The following is a 20,475-nucleotide window of genomic DNA, read 5'->3' on the forward strand; positions in this document are numbered from 1 at the left end:
TTTTCTCTGTGCAATGTTGCTCCCAGAGATTTTCTCTGTGCAATGTTGCTACCAGCGATTTTCTCTGTGCAAAGCTGCTCCCAGCAATTTTCTCTGTGCAATGTTGCTCCCAGCGATTTTCTCTGTGCAAAGCTGCTCCCAGCAATTTTCTCTGTGCAAAGCTGCTCCCAGCGATTTTCTCTGTGCAATGTTGCTCCCAGCGATTTTCTCTGTGCAAAGCTGCTCCCAGCGATTTTCTCTGTGCAATGTTGCTCCCAGCGATTTTCTCTGTGCAATGTTGCTCCCAGCAATTTTCTCTGTGCAATGTAGCTCCCAAAGATTTTCTCTGTGCAATGTTGCTCCCAGCGATTTTCCCTGTGCAAAGCTGCTCCCAGTGATTTTCTCTGTGCAATGTTGCACCCAGCGATTTTCTCTGTGCAAAGCTGATCCAAGTGATTTTCTCTGTGCAATGTTGCTCCCAGCGATTTTCTCCGTACAAAGCTGCTTCCAGCGATTTTCTCTGTGCAATGTTTCTCCCAGCGATTTTCTCTGTGCAAAGCTGCTCCCAGCGATTTTCTCTGTGCAAAGCTGCTCCCAGCGATTTTCTCTGTGCAATGTTGCTCCCAGCGATTTTCTCTATGCAATGTTGCTTCCAGCGATTTTCTCTGTGCAAAGCTTTTACAGGCAGTGCTTTTACATTGCTCATCCTCCTAGTCCTTTATATCTATTTCCCATTACCACATTTCTATCCTCATATACTCATTCTGTTCATTCATCTCATTGACAACTCTCCCATATGGATCCACCATTTCTAGCATCAACCTTCCTTGTTGCTTACTCCACCTTTGCAACCCAACATTTCCTTCCTCTCTTTCTTTCTCTCTCCCTCCCACAAGTTCAACATCACTCCTTTCTGCCCTTCCACTCCCTCTTCCCAAGTCTGATATCTCTCCTACCTCCTCCCTTCTGGCACCCAGTCCATATCCCCTCCACCTTTTCATTGTCCATTTTTCCTCTTCCTCCTCTGCTCTCCCTGAGTAGTCCATCTTTCTTCCCTCTTCTGCCCCTCCCCTGAATCTCCTTCCCTTTCCTCTCTAGCAAATCCATCTCTCCCTCACCCATTTTTCCCCTATATTCATGTCTCCCTCTCTTTTACCCCTTCTACCATCTCTCCCTGACCCCCTCTGCCTTCCCTATGACCTTCTCTCCCTCTCTTGCTCTCTCTGTCCTCCTATAAATCCATCTACTTCTACCCCCTCTGCCACCTTTCTCTGTGATCCTTCTATGCCCTCTTCTATCCCAAAGTCCATCTCTCCCCATCTCTCACAAAACTGATATCTTTCCTTCCTCCCTTTACCCCACTCCTGAGTGTCACATCTCTCCCTCCCCCAAGTCCTATATTGCTTCCTCTTTACATCCTCCAAATCTGGCAGCACCAGGCAGCACTCTGGTGGAAGCAGCATCTTGCTGCTGGCCAGCGTACCTGCTAGTCAGCTCTCTCTGCTGCAAACTTTCCCCGATATCTACTCCCTGACCCCCACTTTCACCTCCACCTCGTGTGTCTACTTTACATTTCTTGTAAATGTTGCCAAGTAGAGGAACCAATTTCTTAATGCCACCCTGCCACCAGTTGGCATCTTCTCTCTACTGTGCTCTCTGACAACTTCTTGTTTTTGCTGGGGCAGGCAGTGGAAAAAAGATGCCAGGCAGCAGAGCAGCATTGAGAAATCGGTTCCTCCACCCGTGCAACATTTATAAGAAATGTAAAGTAGACACATAGAGGTGGTGGTGGGGGGAAGGAGTAGATGTTGGGGAAGGTATGCGGCAGAGAAGAGATGACCTGTAGGTACACTGGCTGGCAGCAAGATGCTGCTCCCAGGAGATACACTGTCGGCTGCTCCCTGTGTAGATACACCGTCAGCTCTGTTACCACCAGGAATTTTGGGGGAGGCATGGCACTTGTGGCCCCCCTGTTCCAACACCTATGCCTGTATGCTCTCCAGGGAATTATGTATAAAAAACAAAACAATGTGCAGAAAAACAATATATTGAACAAAATAATATTTGCAATATTCTAGAAATTTGGCCATGTAAACAGTGATATTTTGGAAGCACTAACCAAAAATCCTGAGGTTACTAGCAACTATAAACCTCAGTATTTTTAGTAGATTGCCAAATAGCCACCAAGATTCAGCTCTGATAGCTGCTCCTTGAAATCTTGGACAAGTCACTCAACCATCTATTGAATTAGGTGCAAAACTTAAATTGTAAGTCCTCCAGGTTGATGAAAATACCTACTGTATCTAAATGAGACTTGCCTTAAGGTATTACTGAGAAAGGTGTAATCTAAATCCAAATCCCAAATCCAGTAACAGGCACACTGTGAAGTAAACTGAAGACCTATAGATTAATTAATATGCTTTTCAAAATAGATTTATAAAAAAAATCAGCATATGTCTTGTAGAATATACAAAATAATATCAAAATATAAAATTACCTAGAATATTAAATATATAATGTGAAAATGCTCAGTGCCCTTTATCTCCTGCACATTCAGTGTCACTAAGAGAACAAGTGTTGGACCATCATAACACTCCTCCGTCCCAGCACAGAAATGTTACTGCAATAGCCACTTCACTGTTACTATTCTATCTCCACTACCTTGAATGCTAAAATTGAAAAATAGTAGCACTTATCTTGTATTTGAAGTAACTGATCTTGTTCCTTCAGTATATCTATGTAATGGCCCGGCAGGGATTTTTTCTTTTATTGAATCTTTTCTATTGTGCTTCAAAGTGGTTCGTGAGTGCTCATAAAAAGTGCTTAATTTGACTGTTCCTCTACTTAGACCCAAGTTTCACCCAAAAGGGCTTCCTCAGGAGGAGATTAAACTATAATAAAAAGTAAAATAAAATTAGAACATAATCCACCACAAAACAAAATGCAGTTCTTCATTTAAAAGAAACCTAATACACCCTCCCATCAGTAATTTAAAAACATATATTCCCTCCCTACATCACATTTCAAACTTTATTATCACTTAAATACATTAGACCAGTGTTCTTCAACCTTTTTACACCTGTGGACCGGCGGAAATAAAATAATTATTTTGTGGACTGGCAAACTACTAAGACTGAAATTTTTTTAAAAACCATTGCCGCCCCATCCCCGCGAGCTCGGTCCCACAAACCATCTGATCCCATCTGCACAAGCCTCAAATAGTTATGATTTTATATTGAACATATTTTATTAAAGTATAAAAAGAAACAATATTCTATACAATTGTCATTTTATAAATACAAATAATACAGGGCAAAGATCAACAAAAACCCTGTCTCCCCTCCCCTTCACATATATTCCCTCTACTATCAAGAAAACTGAATAAGCTAAATTATTACAGAATGCTACACAAATATCATGTAATAGAATACCACAGTCACACATGACAGGAATGGTTTTAGGGAGTAGAACTAGGGCAACTGCCCCCTGATCAGAGAGAGCCCTAAGCCAGCTGGAAGCTAAAGAAGTAGTAGTGCCTGGGCTTTGCACTCCAAAGTTATGTCTAGCAAGATACATACTTCAAATCTGATATATTTGAATCACAAGATAGAAATAAAATTATTTTTTCTACCTTTTGTCGTCTCTGGTTTCTGCTTTCATTGCCTTTTCACTCTCTTCCATCCAGCGTCTGCCCTAAGAACATAAGAATTTCCACTGCTGGTCCATCATGCCCAGCAGTCTGCTCACGCGGCGTCCCTCTGGTCTATGACCAGCACCCTAACTGAGACTAGCCCTACCAGCGCACGTTCTTGTTCAGCAGGAACTTATCTAACTTTGTCTTGAATCCTTGGAGGGTGTTTTCCCCTATAACAGCCTCTGGAAGAGCGTTCCAGCTTTCTACCACTCTCTGGGTGAAGAAGAACTTCCTTACGTTTGTACAGAATCTACCCCCTTTCAACTTTAGAGAGTGCCCTCTCGTTCTCCCTACCTTGGAGAGGGTGAATAGTGTTTTTATCTACTGTCTATTCCCTTCAGTATCTTGAATGTTTCGATCATGTCCCGTCTTAATCTCCTCTGTTCGAGGGAGAAGAGGCCCAGTTTCTCTAATCTTTCGCTGTACGGCAGCTCCTCCAACCCCTTAACCATCTTAGTCGCTCTTCTCTGGACCCTTTCGAGTAGTACCGTGTCCTTCTTCATGTACGGTGACCAGTGCTGGACACAGTACTCCAGATGAGGGCGTACCATGGCCCGGTAAAGCGGCATGATAACCTTCTCTGTCTCTTCAGTCCAGCATCTGCCCCTTCCATCTATCCTCCTGCCCCCCCCCATTTGGTCTGGCATCCATCATCTTCCTTCTGTTCCCCTCATGGTCTGGCATCTCTGTCCTTCCCTCCCCCCTGTGGTTTTTAGCATCTCTCTTCTCATTTCCTCCACTCAGATCTGATATTGTTCTCTGCTCTCTCTTCCCTTTTCTTCTCTGGTCTTCCTTCTCTATTTTCTGCCTCCATCTAAATTAAATTATTTCTTACTATTTAGTCCTGTTTCCCTCTTTTCACTGTGTCTACCCACAGCTTGTCACCCCTTTCCCTCACCCCTCCATTATCTTACTATTTTCTTCCCCCTTTATTTATCTCCTTCCATCCAGTATGTGTTCTTTCCCCACTTCCATTCAGCATCTGCTCTCCCCTCTCAACTGACATCCATCTGCCTTCTGCTCTCTCTCCCTTCTTCTCACTTCCATCATCTGTCCCCTTCTCTCTCTCATCTCCTCCATTCCATCATCTGCTCCTTCTCTCTCCCCCCCCTCCAACTTCCATTATCTGCCCTCTTCCCCTCACCTTTGCGGGTCACTTTCTTTCCCCTGAGGTGGCTCATGTCAGAGGGGAAGCTTTGGCCGAGCAGAACCGCTTGCAAGGAACAATGGAACTTACTTGATTGATGTCGATGCTGGGGCCCGTTGCAGTTTGAAGAAGAAAAAAAAAAAAGGTGGAAAAAAGGGACCTTCAAAGGCGAGAGGAAGGGAAACCTTCAGGATAGCTGCTCTTTGCCCTCCTTCAGTGGCCCAAGAATCCAGACCAGCAGCGGCAGTTCTGTATATTTTTAACTTCGGCACAGAGCTGCCCCTAATCAATAGTTTAGCGCGGTTTCATAAGGCAGCTTCGGGGCCTTTGCTAGGCCGGCCCACTTCGATGATGCGATGTGGGCCGGCCTAGCAAAGGCCCCGAAGCTACCTCATGAAACCGCGCTAAACTATTGATTAGGGGCAGCTCTGTGCCGAAGTTAAAAATATACAGAGCTGCCGCTGCTGGTCTGGAGGTGCGGAGACAAGGCAGGAGGCAAACGCGGTGGAAGGCAGGAATCCCGGCACTGTGACTGCAACAGGAAGTTGCAAGTCAGCTGACGCCGGCCTTTCGTTGCGGCGGGGACCGAATCCTTCGCGGACCGGCAAGATTTTTTTGCGGACCGACACCGGTCCACGGACCGGCGGTTGAAGAACTGTGCATTAGACCGTCTGAACTGCAAGGAAGGGAACCTGCAGGAAACCTAAACCTCCGGGGGAATGTAAAAAGGGGGTTATTTTTTCATTACTTACTTAGCCAGAGCAAGCTAGACAAGTCAAACTGCATAGCCGCTAGAAAGTCCAGAGCTGTAATCCAAAAGCTTGCCTGAAAAAAACAAACATGTTTTCAGTTCAGTCTTAAAGTCTTGCAAAGTCTTTGTACTTGAATATCAACTGGAAGCTGATTGCAAAACATAGGAGTGTTTGAAAAGAAGACACTTCCTTGTATTGATACTGAGCAAGTCCTGGAGGAGGCAGGGACATCATATAAATATGTACTTGAGGAACACAAGGTGACAGTGAAAGCTAGAAGGATGGTAGGGTACATAGGAAGAGGTATGGCCAGTAGGAAAAAGGAGGTATTGATACCCCTGTACTATATAAGACTCTGGTAAGACCTCATTTAGAATATTGTGTACAATTTTGGAGGCCGTACCTTCAAACAGATATAAAAAGGATGGAGTCGGTCCAGAGGAAGGCTACTAAAATACTGAGTAGTCTTCATCAAGTTACATTCTATTCCCCTTCCATTGAGATTTCACCTACACTGTATGCTTCGTATTTTGGATATTGTGAGGAGGAAAGATAGGATAAGAAGATAGGGTTTCATCCAAAAGAGGTATGCTCCTTTAAAATAAGATTTAACAGTGGCTCAATCTGATCCCCTCCCCCTCTAGTACCAAGGAAAAAATATTGACATCACTAATTCTTTTCAGGATCTCAGAGATTGGCCTCCCTTGAGCCAATTTCTAGAGTTTATGCAAAAACCTGGAATGGGAGAGGCTCAAGGGATTGGCACCAGCCAACCATCCTGGTTTTCAGTGCCCCAGTCATTCAAGGTCTCAAAACCCAGGTTTTAGGAAAGCCAGGAGACAGATGCTGACAAGGAACTAGTTAAAGAGTTTGAAACAATAGAGGAAAGCTAAGTGGAGATGGACTTGGTGGATACTGGGGAGACCCAGGAAGAAAGAGAAAGGAATAAGACTGAAAGTTCTCCCCAGGTGCCTTATCAAAAGCTTTTCTCATTGGGAAGTTGCCAAAAGACTGATAGTCATCCTTCCCTCCACAGAATAGATCATTACCCTCCTGAAAACACCTCACAGAATCCCCACCCCAAAATTAATTTTCCCTAAACCCATCTGGACCTCCCAAAACATTCCATAGGGGTCTAACATCTGAGGCAGAAGCAATCCCCAGTTGTTTTAAATCCTTTAAATCCAGGATCCCAAATCTTGTTAAATCCTCCAGTAGTTCTTGCATTATTGCTGCCGGGGTCAAACTGTCAAATAAAGTATTTTCATATTGTACTTTTAATTGGTAATTTAAACCCTAGAAGTAGTTTATTTTGAATCTAGAGCCTGATGGGAAGAATTGATTGGGATTATTCCTTCCTCAGCTTCTACACAGCATGGAATCCTCTGGTAGATCCAGGGGATCTCTATGGAGTTAAGGGGCTAGGGGTGACATCAAGTGACCCTGGGAATGTGACTTTGCAGGTAGATGTTTCTGGGAAATAGGGTTGACCTCAGGAAGTAGGAGTGCTTCAGATGGGCGAGAGTCCACTCTGGGACTAGGAAGTCTTTCTTTGGGGACACCCTTTTTAATGTGATTTGTCTACTTTAAGATGGTGCCCAGAGACATTGGACTGCATATTACTGGCCTAATACTCCATGACATAAAAATAATACAGTTTGTGAGGTTGATCATAATTATGAGTTGTGTTATTGACTCCCACAGTAAACTAAGCTGTGGTAATGAAGTAGGCCGCTGTCTAGGCCTACCTCGAAGTGGAGATCTCACACACTATACACTGATTTCAATCAAAGTATATTTATTAGCAAATCAGTAACAGATTACAAGAATAAATCATTTAGCATATAGAGTAACAGAATGTGATCTTCAGGCCTGAGGATCCTTTGATGTCTGTTCTGCTTACTTCCTCTTACCAGGACTCTCATGGAGAAGAGAGACTGAGAAAGATAGATTTGAGGACATATATTTCATGGGCGTTCAGTAGAGATTACTGGCATAAAGACCGCCCTCAAAAATATGCCTGAACACCAAGTATGCACCAGCTGGTACCAGGAGGAAAATTTAGGAAGAACGAGATAAAAGAAGCCAGGCATCAGTTCCCCAACACTTATGATAATGAAGGTTCACAAAGATGCATGCTGACAGAAAATGGATATATATAGATAACAGTGATAGAGTGATAGAGCATACATCAGGCTGGACAGACTGATGGAGAACTTCCAAAGAGTTCTGAAGCTCTGGTGTTCAGGCATATTTTTTTTGAGGGCGGTCTTTATGCCAGTAATCTCTACTGAACGCCCATGAAATATATGTCCTCAAATCTATCTTTCTCAGCCTCTCTTCTCCATGAGAGTCCTGGTAAGAGGAAGTAGGTAGAACAGACATCAGAGGATCCTCAGGCCTGAAGATCACATTCTGTTACTCTATATACTGAATGATTATTCTTGTAAGCTGTTACTGATTTGCTAATAAATATACTTTGATTGTAATCAGTGTATAGTGTGTGAGGTCTCCATTTCGAGGTAGGCCTAGACAGCGGCCTACTTCAGTAACATGAGATATTTTACCACAGCTTAGTAGCTAACTCCCACAATCTCTGGATGACAAAGAGAATTCTGAATTAACTATATTTCTTGACAGATCAGCTATACTTCTCAGAATCAATTTAACAGAGATGTTGTTAAGTTTCCATATCTATATCAGACTATGCCCAGAATTCTTAACATCATTAATGGAATCATGACATTACTGAAACATTTCAACTGGACATGGGTTGGTATCATTGCATTTGATGATGACAACAGCCTGAGGTTTATCCAGATTTTGAAAGAAAGGATTGAGCAGAATGGAGCTTGCATTGAATTCATGGAAACAATAAATAATGTCCGTGTTTTGCCACAAGAAAAAATTCACAAAATTAATGAGACTATTCATAAATCATCAACTAATGTAATCATTGGTCATTTTTATACAGAGCGAACATTGAATTTATTTAGAGAGATAAATATTCTGAAGATACCTGGCAAGGTATGGATCACCATAACTGACATTGATTTCCCAATGGAATCTGGTTTCAAGAATAACACCTTGCTATTCACAGAAGTAAAGAAAAATATTCCAAGCTTTTTAAAATTTATACGTGAGGTAAATCCTATTATGTTTCCTCATAAAATATATACTAAATATTGGTGGAATGAACTGTGTAGAAAACATTGTCCCCAAATCATCAAAAAATCCTGTAGTATAGATAACAATGCTCAGTACATATTTCACTGTGACAATACCCAATTTGCCAACAGTTATAACATTTATAATGCTGTGTATATCCTGGCACATGCACTGAAAGACATGCTTTTCCCTGGCTTGGAAATACCACCATGTGGCATGGAGACCGACAAAAATTATCAGATTATTTGCCATGGAAGGTAATATTTCATAAAGGAATGCTACATTCAGAAACTAAATTGGTGATAATTGGTTACTGATAGAAAGGAAAGTGAAATTTAAAATTTTGTGTAAGGTCCACTGCTTGCTTTTTAGAGATGGTCCATCTTATTTAAAAGATTTTAGTATTACCATATTGAATTAGATTTATTACATTTAATATACTGCTTATATGTGAGTATTAAGTGGTTTACAATACTATTACTTTAAAAATGAAGGTTACAAAAACATTTACTTTGAGATAGAAGTTACATGATTCAATCCATCAGAAGAGACAAAAGAAGCAAGAGGTTAACAGAGAGCATGAGAGTATAAGAGATGTGGTGATAACTCATAAGAGTGGAGGTAGTGAACACATTAGGATCAGAGACAGAAAGATCACTTAAGAGTCGGGGACATTGCTGGAGGAAAAGATTTGCTGTTAGTGTGAAACGCTCACTCATGTACTAGGAAAAGTGATCACATAGGTTCCATAGTGCTATCTAGACTTTTTTGTACTCATCTCAAAATAATTCTTCAGATTTTTAGTGGAATGAAATATTTGTAACTTTATATAAATTTGGGTATAAATGGGTCCCAATTCCATACTTACATGAACAATCATTTTTACCCCCTCCCACCCACCCAATGACTCAACAATAATATACAAATACATAGATTCTATATGGAATTTCCATGGTTACCATATCTCAAAAAATATGTGGAGGGGCATATTTAACATGGGATGGAAGGGGGATGGGGATATACCATTAATTTAAATTGGGAAAGGTTACTGAAGGAATCTATGTATTTGTGTATTATTGTTGAGTCATTGGGTGGGTGGGAGGGGGTAAAAATGATTGTTCATGTAAGTATGCAAGATGAATATACTTTTCTTGAATTATTATATGTACATATACTTGTTTTATCTTTCACCAACAAATTAGTGCAGTTATGCAGAAATGTTTTCATAAGCTTAGGCTCATCCGCTCTATCTCTTCTTTTCTTGATAGGGCAGACGAGCAGGAGGAAGGAGCAGAAGGGAGTAGAGGGAAAAAAAAGCAGGCAAATGAGAAAGAGCAGAAGCAGGCAAACAAGAAAGGGCAGAAGGAGCAGAGAGAGAACTAGGGCAGCGGCGAGAGTAAGCTCCGCCCACCCCCACCACATCAGCAGTCACCACCCAGGCTCCCCCTTAAAAGGGATGGAGCCAACAGCACGCAGCCGTTCGGTGCACGTCGAAGGTGAGTGGCAGAGGCGCTCGCCTTAGTGAGCGCCTTTGTGAAGGGCCTCAAGAAGGGCCGAGGCATTACACCTATGGACACCAAGGAAGGATAGCAAGGTAAGGACGCCAACAAATAACACAGCTAAAATAACCAAACAAGTACATAAAAGCAAAAACACAGCAAACGCGGAGGGCACATACATAAGAAACAACAGCAGGATGCACACAAACTGCTGACTTAAAGTTAGGAACACCAGCACTAACCAATACAGAACACCACAACACTAGTCAACACTAGTCAAAGCGGCACATTAGGATTGCATACAGGGGAAACATATAACTAGGAAATAGGGAAGTAGCAAGCAGCAGGCACAGAAGAGAACACACACACAAGCAAAAGGTACCAGAGAGTACTCCAAAAATGAAGACAGCAAAGGAAGCAGAGGAAATACAGAAGATGAGCTTTCCAGTGTTCTGCACAGTCTGCCATATGTATGACTACCTCCCCTCAGGGAGGCAGTCATATGTATGCGGTTGGTGTCAGGAGCTGAAAAGCTTGAAGGAAGAAGTTAGGCAACTGAAGGACAGGATACAGGAACTAGAAGGACTTTGCATCGCAGAAGACCATATCAGTACATCTGAAGATTTCATGAGAGAGAGACACATAGAAGAGGAAGTCAGGGAGCTCTAGGAGCTCATCGAGGATGCCTACCGGAGGAGGATGTAAGAACACGAACATTAGAGGAAAGATGAAGATACACCCACATGGAATGGAGAACAAGAGGATAATGACTCCAAGGAAGAAACCCACATAGGAATCCCGCAGGAAGGGGAGGCAAGGTCTTGCCGATACCTAGAAGAAGAATAAGTGAAGCACACCAAGGACATAGACCTGCGACCGGAGCAAAAACTGAAGAAGGAAAAGTCTGTGATCCTAGTGGGAGACTCAATCCTAAGGCAAGTAGATAGCCACATAGCAGCAGAGGAAGAGAGGATCAACTAGTGACCTTCCTTCCAGGAGCGAGAACAAAAGACGTCGTTGACAAAATTGAAAACCTCCTAGAAGGAGCAGAGATGGAAGAGACTACAGTGATGATCCACATCAGGACAAATGATGTCAGCAGGAGAGACTACAGTAAAAATGCACTGATCGAACAGTTCAAGATCCTGGGAAGGAAGTTGAAGATGAGGACTCAGAAGATAGCGTTTTCAGAGAATCTAACAGTGCCAAGGGCAGATGTGAAGAGGCAGATGGAACTATAGTCAATAAATGCATGGATGAGGAGATGGTGTGAGAAAGAGTGGTTCCACTTCGTGAGGAATTGGGCAATGTTTTGGGGCAAGAGCAAGCTCTTCAGGAGAGATGGACTGCACCTGAGCGCGGCAGGAACTAGACTTCTAGCAAACAACGTCAGGAGAGGAATAGAGCAGGCTTTAAACTAAGAAGAAGGAGAAAGCCGACAGTCGACCAAGTGTTGCGATTCAGAAGAAGGTGTCCAGTGAGGAAACTGAGTGAGAAAAATGCTGGGAAGACACAATGGACAAAAAACAAGAGTTGACAGACCAAGAAGAGGTTGATAAGAAGATCGTAGCACAGGAAAAGAAAATGAAGACAAAAAAATACCAGTACTTAAATTGCATGTATACTAATGCAAGGAGCCTAAGGAATAAAATGGGAGAATTAGAAGTCATGGTAAAAAAGAGAACCTAGACATCATTGGGGTCTCTGAAACATGGTGGAATGAAGAAAACAAATGGGACATAGCACCGCTGGGGTACAAACTCTATCACGAAGACAGGTCAGACCAGAAAGGAGGAGGAATTGCCCTATACAAAAAGGAAAGCATACACTCAAGCAGAGTGGATACAGTAGCGACATCCAACAAACTGTAATCACTATGGGATAAAATACCGGGAAGGAAAGGACTCGACATAAAGATGGGCCTGTACTATCGTCCACTTGGGCAAGCCGAAGCAAATGATGAAGACATGAAAGATGAGATGAAGCGAGAATGCAAAAGCGGTAACACGATTGTTATGGGAGACTTCAACTATCCCGGGATAGACTGGAGTCTTGGAAACTCACAATAGAAACATAGAAACATAGAAAAAAGCAGCAGAAAAGGGCTATAGCCCACCAAGTCTGCCCATTCCAAATATCCCCTCCCCTGAATTTACTCCCTTAAAGATCCCACGTGAGTATCCCATTTTCTCTTAAAATCCGTCACGCTGCTGGCCTTTATCACCTGGAGTGGGAGTCTGTTCCAATGATCCACTACTCTTTCAGTGAAGAAGTACTTCCTGGAGTCGCCATGAAACTTCCCTCCCCTGATTTTCATCGGATGCCCTCTGGTGGTCGAGGGTCCCATGAGCCAGAAGATATCATCTTCTGACTCGATGCGTCCCGTGATGTACTTATATGTTTCAATCATATCTCCCTGTTCTCTTCTTTCCTCAAGTGAGTACAGCCACAATTTTTTAAATCTTTCTTCATACGTGAGATCCTTGAGCCCCAAGACCATCCTGGTGGCCGTTCGCTGAACCGACTCGATCCTCAGCACGTCCTTTCGGTAGTGTGGTCTCCAAAACTGAACACAGTACTCCAAGTGAGGCCTCACCATGGCTCTGTACAACTGCATCATAACTTCAGGTCTCCTGCCGACGAAACCTCTGCGAATACACTCCATCATTTGTCTTGCCCTGGAGGAAGCCTTCTCCACTTGATTGGCAACCTTCATGTCCTCACTAATGATCACCCCTAGGTCGCGTTCCGCCGTGGTCCTAACCAAGGTCTCACCATTTAGTACATAAGTTCTACGCGGGTTTCTCTTACCCAGGTGCATTATCTTGCACCTGCGCTAGGGAGACTTACAGGATACAGGACTGCTTAATGGAGCAACTTGTCAAAGAATCAACAAGAGGGAATGCCACTCTAGATCTAATCCTTAATAGGCTAAGAGGACCTGCAAAGGAAGTGGAAATAGTAGGACCATTGGGAAACAGCGATCACTATATGATCAAGTTCAAAGTTGAAGTAGGAATATCGAAAGGAAAGAGAACCACAGCGACAACTTTTAATTTCAAGAAAGGAAACTACAAAACGATGAGAGTAATGGTAAGGAAGAAATTTAGGAACAGCTCAAAGAAATCACAGCCTGTAGAGCAAGCCTGGTCATTATTCAAGGACACGGTGAGCGAGGCGCAAAATCTGTATATCCCCAGATTTAGGAAAGGATGCAAAAAAAGCTGAACAAAAGATCCGGCGTGGATAACTAAAGAAGTGAAGAAAGCGATATGAGATAAGAATAATTCATTCTGGAAATGGAAAATGGAGAAAACCGGAGAGAACTGGAAAGAGCACAGGAAGCATCAAAAAGAATGTCACCGCGTGGTTAGAAGAGCAAAAAGAGAATATGAAGAGAAGCTATCCAGGGAAGCGTAAAATTTCAAACCGTTCTTCAGATATGTTAAAGGGAAACATCCGGCAAGGGAGGAGGTGGGACCGCTGGATGATGGAGACAGGAAAGGAGTGGTGAAGGAGGAAAAAGAAGTTGCAGATAGAATAAACATGTTCTTTTCGTCAGTATTTATAAAAGAGGACACATCCAACGTGCCGGAACCTGAAAAAATCTTTCAAGGAGATCAGGTAGAAAAATTAACATCCATGGAGGTAAGTCTTGAAGACGTACATCAGGAGATAGATTAAAATCTCCGGGCCCAGACAGAATCCACCCTAGTGTTTTGAAAGAACTAAAGGAGGAAATAGCGGAACTACTACAGCAGATATATAATCTATCCCTGAAAACAAGCGTGATCCCAGAGGATTGGAAGATAGCTAATGTTACGCCCATCTTTAAAAAAGGATCGAGAGGTGACACAGGGAACTACAGACCAGTAAGCTTGACTTCGGTTCCAGGGAAGATGGCAGAAGCGCTAATAAAAGACAGCATCAATGAGCATCTAGAAAGGAATAAACTGATGAAAACAAGCCAACATAGCTTCTGCAAAGGAAGATCGTGCCTAACGAACTTATTGCACTTCTTTGAAGGAATTAACAAACAAATGGACAAAGGGGACCCCATAGACATCGTATACTTAGATTTCCAAAAAACCTTTGACAAGGTACCCCATGAACGCCTACTACAAAATCAGTTGCTAGAGATATGCCTTTTCATTCCAACCTCTCTAGTGCAAACACAAAAATAAAGCCTCCAGCCTAAAATGTAGCAGGGCTGCGGAAAAGAGGAGTGTCATAAGTTTGCCTTTCCAAAAGCACAGAAACAGCTTTCAAAAACTCCCTCCTGGATATAAGCAAACTTCTCCCCCACTCACTCTTAGGTCTACTCACAACTGCACAGTTCAAACAGTCCTTGCAAAATGAATGGGAGCAGGTAAAGAACCCAGCCAAAAAAAATAGTAAAAAAAACTCACACTCTTTGCTCAGCTAGAGCTGATTGTCACTCCTACATCCATTGGTTCTGGAGCTCCACCCAACTCCCCAGCAGGTAGTTCCACTTGTAACTCCATGGGAGTCTCCTCATCAGCTACTGGTAATTCTGGAGGAGCTCCAGATTCCTCCACCTCCATGGGCACACAGCCATTACCCCTGCTTGAGTCGGGCAGGTCCTCGTTAGGGAGAGTCTTCAGCTTCCTCCCTATCCTGCCTAATAGTTTGTTGAGGACTGCTGGCCTTTCAAGGGGAGGGCCATGCCCTGATCTACCTGAGCCAACAGGGATCTGCTCCTCTCTCTGGCTCTCCCGGTGGTGACCTAGATAATAGGACTTTGGCTTGCTTTCAGGTCCTGCTTCTCTCTTGCTCCCCTGCTAGACAATAGGTAAATCACAGGGACCAACGCAGGCATGGAGCCTGACTGGTCACAATATACATACATTCTATTGGTACCTAATCTGGTAATGATTCTGCACTATATACAATGGGGCTCATAAAACAATAGGGGGGTGGCCTAAGGGAGCTGACCAATCAGAATCTTAGGCCACTCCCAGTACATCCTGGGAGAGAGGCCTTTGCTTCTGGGCCTTAAGCGCTTGGGCCATTTAGGGCCTTAAGCCCCTCCCTAGTGCATCCCATGATACACCGGGAAGGGGCAGACCCACCATTCAGTTGGAGTTGGGCCTGCTGGCCAGAGGGAGGAAGCATCCCTCTGGCCAGCCAACTTAAAAAAGGTACTGGGTCGGGGAGCATGCCCTTCAGTGGGAAGGGGTCTGGCAGGAGGGACTGGGCATCCCTCCTGCCGGTGGATGTCTAAGCGATGTGACGGCATTGGGCATTCCTTCTGCGGACATTTGGGGGGGCAGCTTCAGAGATTCTAGCAGGAGGGACTGGGCAATTCCTCTTGATAGGGGATGAATTGGGGGATGGCAGCAGGAGGGGCTAGGCATCCCATATCTAAAAGGTCTTGTTCTGGGTGTTTGGGACTTAGACAAATTTTTGGTCAAGAATGTGTTATAAAGATAGACGTAGTGGTGATCTGGGTGATTAAACACATGGATGTACAGATAGATGAGTTTTGGCAAAAAAATTTGGACGTACTTTTTGAGAATGGACCTTTTTCTGCTGCTGACTCTAGACTACTTAGACGTTTCTTTTGATTATGCCCCTCAATTTGTTTTAGGTTCTTACAATTCTGCTCTTATATTGGTGGGGTGTTATGTGTTCCATTCTCCTATTTCCTACAACCACATCTGGGACCTTTAGTACAATATATCCAAACACAGAACTCGGCGGCGGCTCGAGAGTACCTTGTTTACTTTTTTTGCTTTCTATTTCTGTCCTGCAGCGCGGACCGGGAAGCTGAGGGGATACAGGCAGGCAGCCGGGCCAAGCGGAGGAGAGACAGAGCCCTCTGTGGAAGCCGGCGAGGAGGGGCAGAAGGCTGATTGGGTAGCGGCGAGAGGAAGCTCCGCCCACCCCCACAGCGTCGGAGGTCGTCTCGGAGCCTGGGCTCCCCCTTAAAAGCAAGGGAGCCAACGGCGCCTTTGCGAAGGAGCCTAGAGAAGGAGCCAGAAGCAGCAAACTCTAACTCAAACTCTAACTCTAACTCAAAAAAAAAACAAAAAAAACTTTTCTTCTGTTCTCATTCTTCTCTTCTCTATCTATTTTTTCAGCTAGCTGCACACCGTGTACCACTCCTACACACCAAGGGACTTCAGATACACGTCGGGCACATTCCAGCGCACCAACTTTAGTCACAAGGAAGGAATAATGGAGGCAGCAGAAGGCCAGCGAAGCTTTCCAGTATACTGCATCGATTGTCACATGTATGTCTACCTCCCTTCCGGGAGGCAGGCCTACATATGCAGTCGATGTCAGGAACTGGCTAGCCTCAAGAAGGAGGTCGGGAGACTGCAGATCAAAGTACAGGAGCTAGAGGGACTCCGCTCCATAGAGAAACCAGGGGAATTTGAACCAACTGAGGACACCACCAGAGAAAACCACTTCAATGAACAGGTCAAAGAGCTCGAAAGATTCATCGAGGAGGCCTGCAGGATGGTAGAGACACAGGATCACCCGCTCTTCAGAAGGGAACAAATGGATGGAGGACAGGACCCGCCAGGAGCCACCAGGAGCCACCAGGACCCACCAGGAGCCGAGGGAGAGGAACCTTGCGGAGGAACCCACCAGGAGAAGGAAGGATTAGAGGACCCAATCATCATCGACACAGACCTGAGACCCAGGAGGAAGCTGAGGAGAGGAAAATCTGCTATCGTGGTGGGAGACTCAATCCTGAGAGAGGTGGACAGTCACATAGCAGGAGGCAGAGCGGATCGCCTAGTGACATGTCTCCCAGGGGTGAGGACAAAGGACATCTCCGACAGAATCGAGAGAATCATGGAGGGAGCTGAGACAGAGGACACAGCAGTGATAATCCATGTCAGAACAAATGACGTCAGCAGAAGGAATTTCAACATGACTACACTGACCGAACAGTTTAAGATCCTGGGGAGGAAGCTGAAGCTGAGGACAGGGAAGATAGCCTTTTCAGAGATCCTGCCAGTACCAAGGGCAGATGCGAGGAGGCAGACCGAGATGCAAGCAACAAATGGATGGCTGAGGCGATGGAGTGACGAGGAGGGTTTCCTCTTTGTACGGAACTGGTCAACCTTCCTGGGGAAAAACAAGCTCTACAGGAGAGATGGTCTGCATTTGAGCACGGCTGGGACGAGGATGCTGGCATGTAACATCCAGACCTGCATAGACATGACTTTAAACTGATAACAAGGGGAAAGCCGATAGTCGATCTGACCTCGACACATCGGACCACAGTATCGAGCAAAGATACTGAGACAGGAACTGGCAATAGTGGACTAGAGACAAAATGGACACTTTATGGACATAAACCCAAAGATGCAGCACAGGGAACCGAGGGGCATTTAGAGCTAAAGAGCAAAACAAGGAGGAAAAAGCTGGAACCAGAGGGCTATCAAAGAACAAAGAAGTGGGCAGAGGACGGAATAAACACACCGCAGGAGGCAACACGCGAGGAGACCAGCAGGAGCAACAAATCAAGAGTAGATCCAAAAGAAAAGGTAACAAACTGGGACTTAAATTGCCTATATACAAATGCTAGAAGCCTAAGAACTAAAATGGGGGAGCTAGAAGTTATAGCCAGAAATAAGGACATAGACATTATAGGAATCACAGAAACATGGTGGTCAGAGGACAACAAATGGGATGTGGCACTGCCAGGGTACAAACTCTACAGGAAGGACAGGGCACACAAGAAGGGGGGAGGAATAGCACTGTATATAAAGGACTCCATTCCTTCATCCAGAATTGAAACAACAATAAGAGCAGACAGTCTGGAGTCACTATGGGTTAAGCTGACAGGAGGGGAAGGAGCTGACATCAAATTGGGACTGTACTATCGCCCACCAGGACAGCCAGAAACAAACGACCTGGACCTGGAGGCCGAACTGAGACAGGTGTGCAAAAGTGAAAAAGTGGTGGTTATGGGGGACTTCAACTATCCAGGAATAGACTGGGACATTGGGCACTCAAATTGCACGCGAGAAACTAAATTCCTAGAGGCAATAAGGGACTGTTTCATTGAGCAGCTGGTCACGGAACCAACGCGAGGGGATACCACTCTAGACCTAATCCTCAACGGGCTAGAGGGACCCGCAAAGGAAGTGGTGGTACTAGCACCATTAGGGAACAGCGATCACAACATGATCCAGTACAAGTTAAACATGGGAACATCCAAGGTGAAAAGAACCACAACGACAGCACTCAACTTCAGAAAAGGAAACTACGAGGACATGAGGAAAATGGTAGGAAAAAAGCTCAGCAACAGCTCAGGGAAGGTGAAGACCGTAAAGGAAGCCTGGACACTGCTTAAAGGCACAGTGCTCGAGGCACAAGACCTGTACGTCCCAAGGTTTAGGAAAGGGTGCAAAAAAAAATCGAACTAAAAACCCAGCATGGATAACAACTGCAGTTAAAAAGGCTATAAGCGACAAGAAATCATCCTTCAAGAAATGGAAAAAGGAACCAACAAAGGAAAACCAGGAAGAGCACAAAAGACACCAGAAAGTATGTCATCGAGAGGTCAGGAAAGCAGAGAGAATATGAGGAAAGACTGGCAGGAGAAGCAAGAAACTTCAAACCCTTCTTCAGGTATGTGAAAGGGAAACAACCAGCCAGAGAGGAAGTGGGACCACTGGATGACGGAGACAGGAAAGGAGCGATAAAGGAGGAAAAAGAGATAGCTGACAGGTTAAACAAATTCTTCTCGTCAGTCTTCACCAGAGAGGACACAACCAATATTCCGGAACCCGAGGAGATTATAAACGGAGAACAAGATGAAAGGCTGGTAAAACTAGAGGTGAGCAAAGAGGATGTCCTCAGACAGATAGACAGACTAAAGAGCGACAAATCACCAGGCCCGGACGGCATCCACCCAAGGGTACTAAAAGAACTGAGAAACGAAATAGCAGAGACACTTCACCAAATATGTAACCTCTCCCTAAAAACAGGGGAGATCCCAGAGGACTGGAAAATAGCAAATGTCACGCCCATCTTTAAGAAGGGATCAAGGGGTAACCCGGGAAACTACAGGCCTGTGAGCTTGACCTCGGTTCCAGGGAAGATGATGGAAGCAATGGTAAAGGACACAATATGCGAATACATAGAAAACAATGGACAACTGAAGGCGAGCCAACATGGCTTCTGCAAGGGAAGGTCGTGCCTCACGAACTTGCTGTACTTCTTTGAGGGAATAAACAGCCAGATGGATAAGGGGGAATCCATAGACATCATTTACCTTGACTTCCAAAAAGCCTTCGACAAGGTACCTCACGAACGGCTACTTAAAAAGCTGTGGTACCATGGGGTGCAAGGGGATATCTACTGATGGATCAAACACTGGTTGGCAGGCAGGAAGCAGAGGGTTGGAGTAAAAGGCCAATACTCAGACTGGCAATGGGTCACGAGCTGAGTTCCACAGGGGTTGGTGCTGGGACCTCTACTGTTCAATATATTTATTAACGATCTGGAGGCAGGGACAAAATGTGAAGTTATCAAATTTGCTGATGACACCAAACTCTGAAGCAGGATTAGAAACACGGAAGACTGTGAAGACCTGCAAAGGGACCTAACGAAACTGGAAGACTGGGCAAAAAAGTGGCAAATGAGTTTTAACGTAGAGAAATGCAAGGTCATGCATGTAGGGAAAAAGAACCTGATGTTCAGCTACAAAATGGGGGGAACACTGCTAGGGGTGAGTAACCTTGAAAGGGACCTGGGGGTGATGGTCGACACATCACTGAAACCATCGGCGCAATGTGCAACAGCCTCAAAGAAAGCAAACAGAATGCTGGGCATCATCAAAAAAGGTATTACAACCAGGACGAAGGAAGTCATCATGCCGCTGTATCGCGCAATGGTGCGCCCGCACCTGGAGTACTGTGTTCAATACTGGTCACCGTACCTCAAGAAGGACATGGCGATACTCGAGGGAGTGCAGAGGAGGGCAACTAAACTAATAAATGGTATGGAAAATTTTTCATACGCTGACAGGTTAAAAATGCTGGGGCTGTTCTCCCTGGAGAAGAGGAGACTTAGAGGGGACATGATAGAAACCTTCAAAATCCTTAAGGGCATAGAGAAAGTGAATAAGGACAGATTTTTCAAACTGTGGGGAGCCACAAGCACTAGGGGTCACTCGGAGAAATTGAAAGGGGACAGGTTTAGAACAAATGCTAGGAAGTTCTTTTTTACCCAGAGGGTGGTGGACAC

Source organism: Geotrypetes seraphini, chromosome 12, assembly GCF_902459505.1.
Source record: "Geotrypetes seraphini chromosome 12, aGeoSer1.1, whole genome shotgun sequence".
Classification (NCBI taxonomy): Eukaryota; Metazoa; Chordata; class Amphibia; order Gymnophiona; family Dermophiidae; genus Geotrypetes; species Geotrypetes seraphini.